Source organism: Mustela putorius, unplaced genomic scaffold (genome assembly GCF_011764305.1).
Source record: "Mustela putorius furo isolate JIRA1106 unplaced genomic scaffold, ASM1176430v1.1 tig00000765_pilon_pilon_pilon, whole genome shotgun sequence".
In the NCBI taxonomy this organism is placed as follows: Eukaryota; Metazoa; Chordata; class Mammalia; order Carnivora; family Mustelidae; genus Mustela; species Mustela putorius.
This window is the reverse complement of record NW_025421470.1, coordinates 7,193,443-7,212,651: the sequence shown is the minus strand read 5'-3', so window position 1 is coordinate 7,212,651 and position 19,209 is coordinate 7,193,443. Positions and strand designations below refer to the sequence as shown.

General features: G+C 39.8%; 1 protein-coding gene across 1 annotated transcript in view; it reads right to left on the bottom strand.

Annotated features, from left to right (window-relative positions):
* KCNJ6 (potassium inwardly rectifying channel subfamily J member 6) overlaps positions 1 to 17,761 on the bottom strand; it is a 271,735-nt gene extending 253,974 nt beyond the window's left edge. Inside the window, exon 1 of the mRNA XM_004762159.3 lies at positions 17,230 to 17,761. The gene's annotated coding sequence lies outside the window, so the exon portion shown is untranslated. The remainder of the gene's footprint in view (positions 1 to 17,229) is intronic.
* Between the last annotated feature and the right edge of the window lie 1,448 nt (positions 17,762 to 19,209).

Below are 19,209 nucleotides of genomic sequence, written 5' to 3'. Positions count from 1 at the left end.
TAGATGAGACTATTAATTTACAATAAGTACTAGAAAACTTCTGCTTGGATTAACTGGAATTCCAGAAGACTAAGCAGTTTATTTATACAATAAGAGCAACAGAGAAGCTCTTGCTTTGTGTCCATAATCTTTGCCACTTAGTGTGATTGTGCATATTTTATCTGTTGGAACAAAAGCCTATTGTTTTTGTCTTTTTCCTCTAGGCTTTGAGTCCAGGTTAGGTCTGCTCATGGGGTGGAAGATAAGGGCAGGCATGCCATGTCTCCAGCTGTGCAGGCCTGTCTGAAGAGCAAGTTTATTTTTATTTTTATTTTTTTTATTAACTATGGGAAAAACCCTGTAAGAGGGAGAAATTTGAGGAAAATTTCTACGATTCCTCCTCAAAGCAAATTTGAAGGAAATCTAAGGCAGTGATTCTTAAACTTTACTGTGCTTCAGAATTCCTAAGGGTGATATTCAACTGGTTGGCCACATCCCCAGAATTTCGAATTCATGGGGTCTGAGGGTGAGCTTGAGAATGTGTATTTATAACTAGTTTCCCTGGTGACACTGCTGCTCCTGCAGGTTCAGGGACACACTCTGGGAACCACTGGCATAAACTGACTTCTGTCAGCTCTGATGCTTCTCTCTGTCCAGAGACTCACCTGTGGTCAGAGAGGAAGCAAGAGTGATGCTGGTTTGGGGTCCAACACTCCTTAGCTGTTGCTGAGAATGGGAGCCACCTAATTCAGCCTCCTTCTCAAGAAGGAGTACCTGCTTTGACAGCACACCATAATAGGCTCCTTGTTTGCCTCCCTATTTGTGTCCTCTCTGTTTAGATACTTCCCTGCTGTCGGCCTGGACGCACCAGGTGGGCTGATGAAAATTCAAGGCGGTATGTATATATTTAGTATTCACTAGTGAGATTTCAGGATATAGCTGAAAAAGAAATCCATCCCTTCTTTGCTATTACCGAAACTGGATTGTTTTTTTTTTTTTTTTTTTTTTTTTTGGAGTGGGAATTCTATCTTACTAGCATCATATTTGGCACATAAGAGATGTCCACAAATCTGAAATGTACTCTGGCTGATGTGTCAGGAGTCCCAACTCTGAAAAGAACATGAGGCTATTCACAAATAAGTTTAGAGCACTGGGAGAAGCCTCCAAAGAGCTATTTCAGTCCCTGTATGTTGATGGAGAGTAGAATTGTATGGAAAACATAAAGCAGAGGTAAGTCTTTCCCATGGGTGGGGAAAGCTACAGACCTGTAGCTTAGTCATGTGGTCACTGTATTCCAGGCTTGCTCTCACTGACCACACATTTCATGTATGGACCAAAGTGTCATTTGGCAAAATAGAACCTATTTCTTTTATAGAGAAATGGTAGATCCCCAATAATAAAGCCATGGTCACATAAAGTGCTGAGGTCCAGTGTGATATGTTGACTGACCTGAAGGTGGTCACCACTGTCAGGAGAATTGCAAGTACTTTTTGTAGCAGAGATTTCAAAAGACATGCACTCCAATGTCATTTCTTGGCTCCCCCAGCTTCTTTTTGCCTTCCAGTGATGGGGAATTCACAGCTGTGCCAATGGAGAGGGCAGATCCTATTGCCTCTTCCCAGCTCTGACTGCAGAAGATTCTTTTTTATGTGTCACTTTGTAGCTTCCACTACTGGGTCCTACTTGTATTTCTTAGAGCTTACCAGAACACTTCTAATTCTAATCTCTCCTTTATCTTAAAATATCAGGATACCTGAAAACAACTCTCATGCCTCCCTACACCTAAGTGTTCTCTAGGGGAAGCATTCACAATTTCTTCATCTTCTTCCCATATTACATGGTTTGGACTTACCTACCATGCTGATTACTCCCTTCTGCACATGACTGAGTTGGGTTATGTCTATTTTAAGTTGAAATGAAATGAGATAGTAGTGAAATATACCTTGAAAACACTCTCTTCATTAATCAGAAGCTCTACTGTAAGACATTATTCATGTTAGGATAGCAAGATATTTAAGGTGTTCAAGAGTTCTTTAATGTGGTATAGCTGCCCCACAGAAGGACTAGCATAGATAAGGGATAGTCATTATTCCAGGTTGGTGACCTTGGGCCCTTCATGAATGGACTTTGGCTCTGTCACCCACCCTGGAGGGTGGGGAATGAGGGCAGCAGGAAGCATCATGGGTTGCTACCATATTTCTTCTGCCTCTTTCTCTCATAGCTTTCTTATATGTCTTCACCTGATACTTATCTTTTCTAGATTGTGTCTCCCTTCCAGGGAGAAGGTGTAGATTTTAGTTTCCAAGGGTACCTGCTCTCCTGGAGGGAAGCAGGAATTCTCAGAGACTACTTACAAATTATATGGTTTATTTTGAGGAAAACGCAAACTATTATTATGTTAATTCACCCTAAACTTAGAGTATGTGTCTAACCTATAGATGTTTATGATATTCAAGACAAAATGCAAATTGCTAGTCAACAGCAAGCTTGAGAGATTGGAAGATGGCATCTAATTCTTGAGCATTCTTAGACACAATGTGGATGTAACTGTTAAGATCAGAAACTTGCTCCCAAGCAAGGGTTGTGAAGTCAACTCTTCTTTGTGTCTACTTTAATGGCTCAGCTACCAGAAGTCAAACAATATAAATTTACATTTCTTTTGTAAGCATCCGATATACACATTCCAAAGTAAAAGACCCCAACTAATTTATTTAAAAAAATATATACACACTGAGGAATGAACAAGAGCTCAACAAAATACTGTTTCCACCTTGGATTTTTTCACCACTGGGACAAATCATTTGTCCTGCCCCACTTTTTCCTGACCCACACTAGCTATATTTCTTTGATGCCAGACACTGGTATTAAAATAGTCAAATCACTTACTTGTGGAGCATAAGGAATAACATGGAGGACATGGGGAGATGGAGAGGAGAAGGGAGTTGGGGGAAACCAGAGGGGTAGACGAGCCATGAGAGACTGTGAGTGCTGAGAAACAAACGGAGGGTTTTGGAGGGGAGGGGATTGGGGGGCTTGGGTGAGCCTGGTGGTGGGTATTAAGGAGGGCACATATTGCATGGAGCACTGGGTGTAGTGCATAAACAATGAACTCTGGAACACTGAAATAAATAAATAAATAAATAAAATAGTCGAATCAGCATATTTAACATTAGATATCAGGACGCCTGGGTGGTTCAGGTCATGATCCAAGGGTCCTGGGATCAAGTCCCGCAATGGGCTCCTTGCTCGGTTCTCCCTCTGCCTGCTGCTCCCCATATGTGCTCTCTCTTTGACAAATAAAAAACAAAACAAAACAAAACAAAAATGGATATCTATCCAAAGACTCTAGTATGCTTACCCCACCAGTGTACTTCCCTCCTGGGCACAGAGCTAAACTACAATTTTCAGCTACTGTTGCAGTTAGATATGGCCACAGAAAATGGCAGAAGTGATATATGTTACTTCCAGGCCTGGATCATGAAGAATCTCCTGTATGTGGTTCCTCTATGGTACCAGCCAATTAGATTTACCAGAATGAAAATAACCTTCTATTTTGCTAAACTGTTGATATTTAGGGATTTTCTATTACAACATCTATCTAATTAATCTGTATTAATTGTGGGTCTCACTGAGGACCACATTTAATGCCACTTTGTAGCAAATGAATAACAGCATCTATTATTTATAAAGTGCATACTTTGTGCTGGACATGATGCTAGGAACCTTACATTATCACATTAATCCTCATAACATTTCTGACTAGACACCCTTATTTTCATTTTATAGATAGGCAAACCAAGAGATTAAAGTGAAGCAAGGTCATGTAATGAGTGTAGTGGATTATATAATTGTCCCCAATTATTGACTTCCCTCTTCATAAGAAGATTATATGTCTGCACCTGCTGTTATATGTAGGTGCCTCAGTGGGAGACATATGCATCTCCATCTCATTGTCCCATCAGCATTGGTATGACGCGTGACCTGCTTTTGGTCCAAGGACTGTGAGTGGATAACCTAAGCCATCCCTGAGCAGGACTTCTTAAGAGTCCTTGCTTAATCTGTCATTCTCTTCCCACTCTGAGGCTAGCATGGAATGCCCCAAATCAGACTGATCTCTCAGCTTGGAAATCAGAATTAGAAAGATACAGTAGTGCAGGGCCATAGCTGACCAGCAAAGGTATGCAGCTTGAGGGAGAAATAAACCTTTGTTTCGTAAGCCACTGGGATGTTGAGATTGCTGTTACTGCACCAAAGCTAGTAAAAGCTGACTAATACTTAGAGCTTGATGCAAATGCAGTTAGTTAGATGCCAGAGCCTGTGTTCTTCACCACTGAATAACACCTCCCAAGCACAATGTCACATTCACATACATTCCTGTTGGATGATATGAGGAAAATTAAAGCATCAAAAAAAAAAAAATCAACTCTCATCCTGGGTAAGGAGAAAGTGGATGCCTATAAGTTTAAAGAGGAAACTGCAACAGCACCAGGATTCAAACTTTATTTATAGATTTGTCTCTCACTTTGCAAGTAATATGTTTAGATTTAGTGCCACAAAACAATTGTTGGCAAGGATGTGGATCTTTTTATCCATAGATCCACTTACTGGTGAATTTTGTAAAGTGTTCACACTAGAAGCCACGTCTCTGTGACCAGGAATCTGACTGGTGGTGAATATCAGTCAAAAACTGTTCTCTGAAGGAACAACCAGTACTGTATGGTCTCTGGTTTTAAGCACATAGACTGAAGATGCTTGGGGGCTTAATCGGACCTGGATAAATCTGTAGAGACATGACTTAAAGAGCTATTTGTTAAAAATGTGGGTTAACATCATACATTATAATTAGAAAAGTTGATTGATGCCTTAATGCATCCAGACAAGATAAAGATTTGAATGGTCATTTGAACATGATACAAAATCACTCTCTCAAGATTTGTTTGAATAACTAGTCAGTTCATTAATAAATAAACAAATATCTACAATTGATTAGGAGGTATGGCTAGATCAAGGCTACAGACGGTTTAGGGAATACTGAATATTCTTTATTCTTTTTAAGATGACATTGTCCTAAGAGCACAGGAACCAAGATGGCAGCATGTGAAGATTGTGAACACACTTCTTCCCACAGACATACCAAATCTACAGCTACATATGGATCATTTTCTTTTGAAAAAAGATTTCAAAACTAGGTGAACTGCTTTCCACAAGGAATAAAAGGACCATATTAAGATGGATAAGAGAGGCAGAGACACAGTCTTGAAGAAGCCTCCCCCCCCCCTCAGTGCAGCAACACACAGTGGATAAGGATCTTACCAGAGAGGTATTTCTTTTTGAGTGAGAGGTTGGTGCCCCACATTGGGTAACCTAACCTCTGGGAGCTGTACCAGAAAGACAGCCCTTAGAATGTCTGGCTTGGAGAACAATCAGGCTGATGTCCGGAAGTCCCAAAATGCTATAAGGAAACTGAGATTCCCCTCTTGAAGGGCTGGGGTATGGTCTCAATCACTCCAGACCAAACAGAAAGCAGCAGTTTGAAAAGTACCAAGATTATATGTGAGGGAGATTCATTTGCTGGTCTGGAGACATCTGCTAGAGGGGCAGGGCACAGTTGAGATGTTCCCAGGAAATGAAGGTGCTGGGGGACACCATTGTTGCACACTCCCCCTAGCCTGCTGGTACAGGCAAGTGAAATCAGACAAGACACCCTCCCACTAACTTGCTTGGAAGGTCAGAGTTGCTTGCTATGACTAGAGAGTGCAGGCAGTTGCAACACTCCCCTGCTCCCTGGCTGGGGCTGGCAGTGCTGGTGGTCACAGCATTCTCCTACTCCTAGCCTAAAGCTGATACGGGCACTCAGAGAAGGCACATTCTTTTTTTTTTTTTAAAGATTTTATTTATTTATTTGAATAGATAGAGATCACAAGTAGGCAAAGAGGCAGGCAGAGAAAGAGGAGGAAGCAGGCTCCCCACTGAGCAGAGAGCCCGATGTGGGGCTCGATCCCAGGACCCTGAGATCATGACCCGAGCCAAAGGCAGAGGCTTTATCCCACTGAGCCACCCAGGCACCCCGAGAAGGCACATTCTTGCTGCACTGCTGAAGCTCACAGGCTTGTGCAGACAAGACGTTTTCCCACTACCTTTCTGAAACCACTGAGTTTGCTTGACACTACAATCTCCAGTGCCTTGCTAAGATCAGAAGGCACATTCAACCCACACAGGGCACACTCCTTGATCACCTGACTCTGGTGGCCACAAGAATTGGCATTACAGAGCTCTATAGGACTGTTACAAGTAGAAAGATAGCTCTTTGGTGGGCCACTACCCTAGGGTACTGAACAGACAGCAGAGAAACACTTCAGTCCTACTGTGAAAAGGGCCTATTTACTGAAATCTGGAGCTTCAGTATGAGGGACAGGCCTCATGTTTCCTACACATCCAAGGGGCTAAAAAAGCATACCCAGGGAACAAAAGCAGAGAGACACCACCATCATGAACTCCCTTAGCTTACCCACAGCTCAAAGAGATTTCCTGGAAAGCTTATACACTTGTCTAAAGGCCCAATTTTTGCAACTGTTGCTCAGTGGAGACTTCCAGATCTCCTGATCTGGAGGCCAACAGGGATTATGCTTGTATTCCCATAAACTGTATATATTTACATATTGTAAAAAGGACTGCCTGGGATCTGGCTTTCAATTATCTTCAAACTAGATGTTAAACAATTCTTCCCCTTAGAACACTGACAAATCTCAGTGCATCCTCAAGAATAGGGGCATATTAATAATAACTCAGGCAACTTAGACCATCACAAAGTTTCAAGGAACAGCCAAGACCTAGAACAAGGTTGAACAAGAAGCTTTATAATCTCCATATGGCCACTCCTTCAGGCCTGTGAGAGTTAGTTATTTGGCTTAATACATAGAAACAAACAGTCAAACAAAATGAGGAAACAGAAATATCAAATTTATTTAGATTTGAAGGAGAGAGAGTTTATTAGATAAGCAAAAGCTAACGGAGTTTATCACTACTAAACCAGCCTTATAAAAATATTAAAGGGAATTCTTTAAGCTGAAAAAAACGTGGCACTAATAAATAATAAAAAAACCCCACAAAGTAAAAACCTCACTGGAAAAGGTAGATATACAGTGAAGGTAGTGGATTAATCACTCATAAAGGACTAAAAAAGTTAAAAGAAAAAAGTAGTGAAATTAACTAAAACTACAATATAGTTTAAGGGATACAGAAATTTAAAAAGATATAAAAAGTGACATCAAAACATAAAACATAGAAGGAGAGTCAAAATATAGAGTTTTGAGATGTGTTCAAATTTAAATTGCTATCAACTTAAAATACTATTTTATACATACATGACATATGTGAACTTCACGGTAATCACAAACCAAAAACTTACAGTAAATACACAAAAGAAAATGAGAAATGAATCCAAGCACAATGATCAAGAAAGTCATCAAACCGCAAGGGAAGAGAAAAAAAAGGAACAGAGAAGAACTACAAACAACCAGAAAACAATGGACAAAACTGAAATAAGTATATATCTATCAATAATTACTTTAAATATGAATGGACTAAATTCTCTAATCAAAAGACATAAAGTGGTTGAAGGGATTAAAAAAGATATCTATATGTTACCTATAAGAAATACACTTCAGAAGTAAGGATGCACATTGACTAAAAGCAAAGAGATGAAAAAAGATACTTCATGGAAATGGAAATGAAAAGAAAGATGGTATAGGTGTACTTATATCAGACAAAGATATAAAAGACAAAGAGAGGCACTATGACATATATATCTATCTATCTATAGATAGAGATATATAACTATATATATATAACTATCTCTCTCTCTCTCTCTATATATATATATATATATATATATATATCTTAAGTTGGAGATATCTTTATTGATAAATAGATAGCTATCTATCAATAAAGATATCTCCAACTTAAGAGTATAAAAGCATATTAAAAAAAAGATGAATAGACCTAAAGGTAGAAATTGACAGTAATACAACAATAGTAAGCAATTTTAGCATTCCATTGACATCAATGAACTTATAACTCATCCAGACAGAAAATAATTTGGAAAATATTGGTCTTAAATGGTACATTAGACCAAATGGACTTAATAGATATATACAGAGCAATTCCATCCAAAAACTACAGAATAGACTTTCTTCTCAAGTTCTCATGGAATATTTTCCAGGATAGATCACATGTTAGGTTACAAAAATAAATCTAAATAAATACAAGAAGACTGAAATAATATCAATCATTTTTTCCAACCACAATGGTATGAAACTAAAAATCAATTACAATAAGAAAGCTGAAAAACCTATAAAGACACTGAAATTAAACAATATATTTTGAAGAACTACTGGGTCATAGAAGATGTCAAAGGAGAAATGCAAAAATACTTGGAAACAAATGGAAATAGAAATATGCCGTATTAAAACCTATGGGATGCAGCAAAAGCAGTTCTAAGAGGTAAGTTCATAGCAATATAGGCCTATCTCAAGAAGCAAGAAAAATCTCAAGCAATTTAAATTTACTTCTACAGGAACTAATAAAAGAAGAACAAAGACTAAAGTTTGTAGAAGGAAGAAAATAATAAGGATCAGAGTGGAAATAAATGGAATAGAGACTAAAAGACAATTTTAAAAAATCAGTGAAATTAAGAGCTGGTTCTTTAACAAAGAGAAACAAATTGACAAGCCTCTAGCTAGATTCACCAAGAGAAAAAGAGAGAGGGCTCAAATTAATAATGTCAGAAATATAAGAGAAGTTATACCCAATAGCACAGAAATGCTAAGGATCATAAGAGACTATGATGGAAAATTATACACCAATAAATTGAAAAACTTGGAAGAAATGGATACATTTCTAGAAATTTACAATCTTCCAATATTGAATAGGAAGAAATAGAAAATATGAAGAGGCTGATTACCAGTAAGGAGATTAAATCAATAATTAAAAACCTCCTAACAAACACAAGCACAGTTTCACTAGTGAATTCTACCAAACATTCAAACAAGATTTAATACCTATCCTCAAACTCTTCCCAAAAATTGAAGAGGAGAGAAAGCTTCCAAACTCATTTTGCAAGATCAGTGTTACCCTGATACCTAAACCAGAGAAGAGCACTACAAAAAAAGAAAATTATAGGCCAATATCCCTGATGAATATATATGAAAAATCCTCAAAAAGATGAGCAAACTAAAGTCAACAATACATTAAAAGGATCATACACCAAGATCAATGGGATTTATTCCAGGGATGCAAGGATGGTTCAACTGCAAATTAATCAGTGTGATAGACCACATTAACAAAATGAAGGATAAAATCAGATGGTCATCTCAAAAAATGCAGAAAAAACATTTGGTGAAATTCAACAACTGCCTATGATAAAAACTCTCAACAAAGTTAGTATAGAGGAAATGTTCTTCAACTTAGTAAAATCCCTGGAAATAAACTTAACTAATAAGGTGAAAGACCTGTATACTGAAAGCTATAAGACACTGATGAAAGACATGAGCCTGCACTTCTCCAATGAAGACATCCAAATGGCTAACAGACCTATGAAAAAATATTCATTATCATTAGCCATCAGAGAAATTAAAATCAAAACCATATTGAGATAACACCTTACACTAGTTAGAATAGCAAAGATTAACAAGACAGGAAACAAGAAATGTTGGAGAGGATGTGGAGAAAGGGGAACCCTCTTAAACTGTTGGTGGGAATGCAAGTTGGTGCAGCCACTCCGGAAAACAGTGTGGAGAGTCCTCCAAAAATTAAAAATAGAGCTATCCTCTGACCTGGCAATTGCAGTTCTGGGTATCTACCTCAAAGATACAAATATAGTGTAAATAAAGGCCATAAGTACCCCAATATTCATAGCAGGAATGTCCACAATAGCCAAACTGTGGAAAGATCCAAGATGCCCTTCAATAGACGAATGGATAAAGAAGATGTGGTCCATATATACAATGAAATATCACTCAGCCATCAAAAAGGATGAATACCCAACTTTGGCATCAACATGGATGGGACTGGAGGATGAAATAAGTCAAGCAGAGAAAGTCAATTATCATAAGATTTCCTTTTTCTGGAACATAAGGAACAACATGGAGGACATAAGGAGAAAGAAAGGAAAAGTGAAAGAGGGGAATTCAGAAGGTGAGACATACCATAAGACACTATGGACTCAAAGAAACAAACAGAGGGTTTTAGAGGGGTGTGGGATGGAGAGATAGGTGAGTCTGATGGTGGATATTTAGGAGGGCATGTATTGCATGGAGCACTGTGTGTTATAGGTAAACAATGAATCTTGGAACACTACATCAAAAACTAAAGATGCATTGTATTGTGAGTAACATAACACAACAAAAATTAAAAAAATTTAAAAAATGACCTAAAAAGAAAGCACTAACTCAAAGGGATATATGTATATCAATGATTATAGCAGCATTATCCGCAATAGCCAAATTACGGAAACAGATTAAATGTCCATCAATTGATGAGTGGATAAAGAAGATGTGCTTTCTATATACAATGGAATATTACTCAGCCATAAAAAATGAAATATTGCCATTTGCAACAGCATGGATGGAGCTAGACAGTATTATGCTAAGTAAAATAAGCCAGAGAAAGATAAATACCATATGATTTCACTCAAATGTGGATTTAAGAAACAAAACAAATGAGCAAAGGGAAGAAAAAAGAGAGAGGCAAACGAAGAAACAGACTCTCGATTATATAAAGCAAACTAATAGTTACCAGAGGGGAAGTGGGTGGGGGGATGGATGAAATTAGGGGATGGGGATTAACAAGGGCCTTTGGTATACTGAGCACTGAGTGTTGTATGGACTTATTGAATCACTATATTGTACACCCGAAACTAATATTACACTGTATGTTAACTAACTGGAATTTAAATAAAAATTTAAAAATAAATAAAAGAATAAATAAAAAAGACATAAATAAATAAATGAATAAATAAATAGATATTCCATGCCTATAAGTTGGAGGAATTAATATGTTAAGATGTTCAATAACCAGAGCAATCTACAAATTCAATGCAATCCCTATCAAAAGTCTAATGACATTTTTTATAGAACTAAAACAAATAATTCTAGACTATGTTGGGAAAGAAGAACAAAGCTAGAGGTGTCATCCTCCATGATTCCAAACTGTTCTACAAATTGATATTAATCAAAACTGTGTGGTATTGGCATAAAAACAGACATATAGATCAAAAGAACAGAACAGAGAGCCCAGAAATAAGCCCTCACATCAGTGGTCAATTTGTAAGAAAAGAGGCAAGAATATAGAATGGAGAATGGACAGTCTCTTCAATGAAGTGTTGGGAAAATTGAAGAGCTACAGCTACATGCAAAAGAATGAAACTGGACCACTATCTTACAACATATATAAAAATCAACTCAAATTGGATTAAAAACTTGAATTTAAGACACGAAACCATAAGACTTCTAGAAAACATTGACAGTAAGCTTCTTGACATTGGTCTTAGCAATGTTTTTTAGATCTGTCTCCAAAAGCAAGGGAAACAAAACCAAAAATAAGCAATGAGACTGTATCAAACTAAAAAGCTTATGCACAGTGAAGGAAACCTTCAACAAAATGAAAAGGCAACCTACTGAATGGGAGAAGATATTTGCAAGTCACCTATTCAATAAGAGGTTAATATCCAAAATGTATTTAAAAAGTTATATAACTCAATAACGAAAATCATCTGGTTAAAAAATGAGCAGAAAATCTGAATAGACTTTTTTCCAAAGAAGACATACAGATGGCCAACATGCACAAGAAGAGGTGGTCAGCATCACTAATCATCAGGAAAATGCAAATAAAGACCACATGCCAAATCAAAATGTCTAATATGATTAAGACAAGAAATAATTAGTGTTGGTGAGAATGTGGAGAAAAGGGAACTCTTGAGCTCTGTTGTGGGAACAAAAATTGGCACAACCACTGTGGAAAACAGTACAGAGCTTTCTCAAAAAATAAAAAATAGAACCACTATAAGACCCAGCAATTCTACTACTGGATACCTATTTGAAAAATCCAAAACTTTAATTTTAAAAGACATATGTACCCTTTTGTTCTCTGCAACATTATTTCCAAAAGCCAAGATAGGGAAACAACCTAAGTGTCTACTGATAAATGAATGAATAAAGAAAATGTGGTGTATATTTACAATGGAATATTACCTAGCCACAAAAAAGAATGAAATCTTATCATTTGCAACAACATGGATGGGTCATCAGTGTATTTTGCAAGCAAAATATGTCAGACACAGAAAAACAAATACTGCATGCAGAATCTACAAAACAAAACCAACGAAACCTTGTCACACAGATACAGACAATAGATTGGTGGTTGCAGGGGGTGGGGATGGTTTGTAGGAATGAACTGGCTGAACAGGATTAAGAAATAAAACTTCCACTTATAAAATAAGTAAGTCGTGGTTGTATAATATACAGCATGGGGAATATAATCATAATATTGTATTAATTTTGTAGGTTCATAGTTGGTAAGTGAACTTACTGTGATGATCAGTTCACAGTGTATACAAATGTCAAGTAACTATGTTGTATGCCTGAAGCTAATACAATATTATACATCAATTACCCCTCAGAAAACAGAAGATGACATTGTCCTTCTTTATTTGAGAGAAATAACTTTGTGTTATTAATTAGTGCTAATAAAATGATATCAAGTATGTATATATTCTAGTACTTTATCAGAGTATCATTAGAGCACTAACTATACTTATGATGATCTTTTCTTTGTTTAAGGATGTTAATTATTTCTAGAGCTAATTATTTAATATACATTATAAAATGTATTATCCCATATGGTTGTATTTTATTTTTTTATCTCCCTGAACACTCAAACTACAACTAAAAAGAAAACTTTAATTTGACAAGTATCTTGATGATTTTTCAACTTAACTACCAATTTCCCTTTAATTGATATTAAATTTAATAATTCTGAAAAAATCCAGAGTGAATCAATTCTCCTTTGATATTTAAAATGACATTTGAAATAAAGGAAAGAAACAATAAATGCCATCTCAATAAGCTATAAATCCAAAGTTGTTTACATTTAAACATCTCAGTTCCACGAGCCTTGAAGTCCTATTACAATGAGTTAAAAAACAAACAAAAAAACCCTTGGTTTCAGAAGTGTCATTACTTTCATGCTGGTAAAAGTATAGTAGCCTTAAATGCTAGCCTTTCCCCCTAGCTTCCTTCCCCTTGTTCTGATGCTCTCTGGTCTCTTTCCCTTATTAATCTACATATTCTTACATATCATTTTTAAGAGTTATTGAAAAAGGGCTTCACCTTGCCTACTTGCCCATATTGATAAGGAGGCTTTATCTTAATTCCGTGAAGATTCACAAAACCAAGATTCAACCTTTGAAAAAAGCAGCACTTTCTACCTATGAAAATCAGTGAATGGGGTTAAGCTTCAATAAGAGCATATTATTTATTTTTAATTGCCAATAAATTTGTTTCTATTGCTTATTAAACAGCTCTTCTGATGTTTTATTTTCTTTTATCCTTTAAAGCAGATATAGTTTGTAAGATGGGGGGAAATTTGAGAGTGAATTAAAACATTTCTTTATACTCAAAGGAAATAGCCTATAATAAGTCCTATGTATTAAATAAAGACCTGGGTCATAAAAGTTAATATACCTTATTTACCAATGCTTAGGAAATACCAGGGTTAGGTGTCAAAATTATTTTTAAAATATTATAAAAAGGTTCCCAGTGCACAGGGATTAATTTTAAGTCTCCTTAACAAATCTTACTTGAAATGGGTAGACTAATTATTTTGGAGTATGCCATTGACTGCCATTAGGGCATAATGATGCTTTGCTTAGCAATTAGCCCCCCAAGAAGAAGAAGAAAGGAAGTCCTAGTTTGAAAAATTAGCACCGAATATATGAACATAGAATCTACCAGAACACAGAATCTACCAGTATAAATGATCTATACCTAGATCATTTATATTCCCATCTTTTTTTTTTTTTAATTCATGAGAGAAATTGAGCTTTAGAACTCACAAATACATGATAAATGATCTTTTTAATGGAATGACCTATATTCTTATATGGCTTTATCTTCATAACTAATCTCTACTTCTCTTCTGCTGATAATATGAGATGGAGAAAAGCCAAGGTATAGTTGCTTCAAGTCCTAACAGTACTCCATGCACCATTTCTCTCTACTTTAGATAGCAACTCTTTTAATAAATTACATCACGGATAAACTTATCAATATCCATCAGGAACTGAAATGGAAGAAATAGTGTAACATCTCGTCTTTTAACCAGGTTTGGAATAGATTGCTTCTGCCTTCAATAGAGATCATGAAAAACAAACGACAAAAAACAAAAACTGGAAGGTATAAGCACACTGCTTTAACCAAGTCCTGAGTGCTCTGTGCATATCACCTTTAGAAAGCAATGGCACAGCCAGTTGCAAAAGCCAGCAAAGAAAACCAGGATTGCTCTCATTTGGAGAGAACAAAGCAGAACCAGCTCAAGACTAAACACACACAAATACACACACACACACACATAAGTGCATCCTCAAAAGAGAAAAGCAACCCAGTGTATTGTAAAGGTACTCAGTATCTCCAACCAGTTGTCAAACTTTGACTGGGCTCTGAAATTCAAACCATACCTTGTAAAACCTGGATGCTATTCACAAAAACAGTCTATTAGAAATGTGACTGCACCTTCCTCCACTATTTTTCCTCATCTGTATTGGGGGGGTCTGAGGATTTAAGACCAAAGATGAGGACAGCAGGACAGAGACCAGCTTTGCCCCAGGTGAAGGCAGAATGGCGAGAGAGACTTACCTGTTTTCTCTCAATGAATGCTGAAACAGAACTTGAGTTATAATAAATCCTCCCCTCTTGCACAGTTTCTTCCTTGTTTCTATTAAGAGAAGTGACTCGGTCTCCTCTCCCAGTTTCCTACGCCCTACAACCTTGGAAATGTAGCTGCCCTACTCACATGCTGCCTTAAAGATACAGTTACTGCTTCTCACCTACTAACATACTCTCTTCCCTTCCCTGGAGCTCATCAGTTCTTTTAGAAAGTCTGTCAGGTCTGGACTAAGAGTATTTTATTTCTCTGCCCTCCAGGATCTCAGGACCCCTCAAAAGGATTTGGTTAACTGCTGTCTCACTGACAGGATGCTCCCACAGTCTTTCTGTCATCTAAGCCCGACAAAAAGTACAGAGGACAGTGAGAGGGTAAGAAATGAATGGATGCTTTTGAAACCAAAGGGACTTGGCTGAAACTAGACAACTCTCATTAGAGACTGGTCTGGTGTGTGTGTGTGTGTGTGTGTGTGTGTGTGTGTGTACGCGTGTGCGTGGGTGCACCGCACCCCTTTGCTTCCCTGAGGACAGGATCATTCTCCATTCTCAGTTCAACTTGGATCTTTTGCTGCTTCAGTGTTCTTCGTTTTGAATAGTTACTCTGATGCACCGCCATGCGTGAAATGGATGATTTGCAAGCTTCTCTGTCCCACGCAATTCCGTGGATAATCAGATATCCAGATTCTGCACGGCCAAGAGAACCGTTCATTTACAGAAAGTGATCGCTTCAGTCACCAAAGGAACTAATAACATTCGCAGGGGTAATCAACGGGAAGGTGGGAAACCTAGCGCTTGTGCTCTGGCCTTGGTGCTGAATCCGAAACCTGCTGCCTGAACCATCTCCGTGGCCTCTGGACAACTTTGGGAGGTTTAAGGGTGCGGGGCAGTTCTCGAAGTCCCCTTGAGGGTCGCGAGCAGGAACTTGGGCACTACTGATACCCTGGGACCCTCCACAGAATACCTGACTGGCTTATTTCTTCGCCTGAGGCTGCGAAAGTTTTGTCCAATGTTTTTTGTTGTAATTGGAGCTGCCTTCTTCCCTCCCACCTGGGTCGCCATGGAGACTCAGCTCTTTCTTTCTCCAGGCAAAATGGGCGAAGCTTAGTTATCTATGCCCTGACTACAGCAAGCCCCTTTTTCTTTCTAATCAGCTCCTGGGTATCCCACTCCTCTGTTTTTCAGCAAAAGAAAAGTAGGCAGGGTGAGGAGCTAGTAGGGATGTGATATTACAACCTATATGGTGGAGGCTCCCCCGAACCATCAGACTTTGGATAAAAGCAAGCAGGAGACCCTCTAAACATATAATGAATTTCCAACTCCTAAACACAGGAGTTCCCCCCCCCCCCTTTCTCTCTCTCTTCCTTTTTTGGGAGTGGAGGCGGGATTCTTTGGAAAATTCTGGTATTTTGTTTCTCCATCAACCTCACCCCATATCTGTGGCTGTTCCTATTACCATGTTTCCTCCTTAAGCATCTCTCCATATTGAGGTTGGTACAAAAGATATACCTGTGGATTGACCCAAGGTTTTATTGGGGTTGGGAAATACTAATGTTATTTCTGTTAAAAAAACTAATTCAGGCTTAATGTCTTCATGCACATGAATATATACCCAGGAGAAAGCAAGTCAGCGGATTAGTCTAACCCTCTAAATGCCATAAACATCTCATTTTATCTGAAGGTTTCTTTCCCCTTCCAGTTACAAAACAATTCAGTTTACTTCTAGGGAGAGCTTCCTAGTCACTGTTTGTAGCCATCATATCACATCCTTGGTTTTACTGATAGACAACAGTTAGAAGTTATTGTTTCCCATTTTCTGCCGGTTTCTTCCCACCCCTCACTTTTCCTTTTCCTCCTTCTCATGTTCTCTGTCTCCGTCTCCGTCTCTCTCCTCTATGCAAAGAACAAGGATACAGCTTTTCATAAAGACAATGGGCTTTTCCTAACTGTAAATGACTACACCGCAAGCCGCCCCTACCAGTTAATCAGTGCATTTCTTCTTTGCCAACGTATGTTGAAATGATGCCTGCAATGACTGCCTGGGTTTCTCTGAGCCCGGGGCATGCAGACCCCCTCCTCTCCCCGCCCCCCTTGCGAGTTTTCAGTTGCTAATGAAAACCCTATGAAACAGATTTCCCTTCCGTTATGTAACCGGCTTCTCTCTCGCCTTTCCCTTGACTTGGGCATCATGTTTCTCATCAGCGTGAAGCATGCAGCCACGGAGACGGGGAGGGGGAGGTGGAGACCCGAGGGCACGGAACGTTTTGCCCAGATTGTGCCAGCTTCTTGCCTTCGAGCAACTCAGCGCACCGCTTACCTTGCTGCGGACAGGGTGGTTTCACTCAATCATGATCTCCTCTTGGAACGGAGCAAGATTTGATAATTGAGTACACGATGGATGGTGAGGGGAGAAAATAAAAAAAGAAAAGGAAAGACAAGCTGGAATCAGATGGTCAAATTTCACATCAGCCCCGGGAGGCTGTTAGGAGTCTCCATTCTCCTGGCGGTGCACCCACCCCTCCACCCGCCCAACCTCTCCGGCCAGGTGCGGCCGTCTGCGAACTGGCTCCCTCTGGCCGCGAACGGAGAGGAGGGCTGGGCGCGGGGTCACAGGAGGGGCGGAGGGGTGTGCGTCGGACAGGGACGCGGGCGGCAGACCGGTGGAGGGAAGGGTTTGAAAAAAGCAAGAGTGGCGGAAAAAAAAAAAAAAAAAAATCCCGGCTGGGAGAAAAGTGATGGGCCACGCAGAGAGACGTCATGAAAGCCGCAGATTCAATGAATGCTCCTCAATTCCAGCGGACGGGCTGAGCCCCGCTGGCCGCGCACGAACCCGCGCGGCTCCGCGGATAAAAGCGAGCGCAGCGCCGCGTGCTGGAGGAAAGCGGCCGCACAGTGTGTTCGGGAGAGGCGGGGGGCAGGGACACGGAGGGGAGGAGCGCGAGGTCAGGAGACGCCCACCCACCGCGCATACCCCTCCCCGGGTTGGGGCGGAGGTCGGGGATACTTCACGGGCCCCTTCCCAAACCCGAGCCGGAGCGGAGGCGACCGAACCAAACCCCACCCCTCCAAAATGAAGCTGGCGATGTCGGGGCGCTCCACGCTCGGGGACTTTGGGGTTAGCCTCCGTTCCCACCTTTCCTCCTCTGCCACTAAGTAAGTTATTCCCGGAGAAGAGCCTGGACAGCAGTCAAGAGCCGAAGCTCCGGGATCACTTTGTGTCTGCTGCTCGGAGGGGCTCCATCTTTCAGGTTTCGTGAAAACACCAGAAAAAGGGTCTTGCCTCTGTCTCCCTTGGGCTGAAATTACCGAGTCAGCCTGGACTCAGGAGCTGGAGCGCGCAGTGTGCGCGTGCCCAGGAGGGGGCGCCGCGAGCCCCTGGGGCGGGGTGGCGGGTGAGGGGCCGCGCCCCGCAGAGGGGTCGGGATCCGGTGGATCCCGAGGAAGCCCAGCCCGCTGCTTCGTTCAGTCCGTGCTGTCCACAGCAGCTGGGGGCGCCGCCGCTGCTCCATCCCACCCCGCCCCGATGTTTCTCGGGGGCACTGGAAACAAAGAAGGAGACACTGACCTTTTTCATGCATAACCCAGCTTGCCTTTCAAGTTAATTTTGTCAGGATTTGGGTAATTGCCTGCTCGATCCTGTCCCTTGATTTTTAACTTGCTTTGTATTGTTATTCCAGAGATCACCTCACATAGCTCCCCTCTGCACACCCTCTTTTTCTTATGGTCATCGCAAACAGTATTTCCACGTTTCCAACGCTTTTCCACAACTTGCTTCTATCTCTGTAAGCTCCATTCTTATGCCATCTTTTCTCTGAGAATAAATCGATTGACAATTAAATTTTAAGAGCAACGAGTAACACTGACTAGTAATATTTTTAACAACAGTTTCGTATCTGGCTCTTCTTTTGCCACTTTATAAAGTGGTTTTCCTCTCATAAGACACAGAATTTCTATCTCCAAGATGACCCTATTCCAGAGAAGGGTTGGTCAAGACCTCTTATTTCCAAGATCATTGTATTCTACATTTATGCATTGTAGTTACACAGCAATTCAGCCCTTCAAGAATGCTGTCTGCTTTCTAAAAATGACTTGGGTGTGGAGAGGTGTTTGCCTTAATTTGCACCGACGGCTATACACAAATCAACCATGCCAACCGGGCACGCAGCCTGTGAGCCTGTATTTGTTGCTGATTTTCCCTGAGAGGTTGTGATCTCACTTGCCCTTACTTCCTTATTAGGATGGTTAATATGTGATTTTTATGCTCCATAGTGCTTACCAGATCTAGTCATTGTCTTAG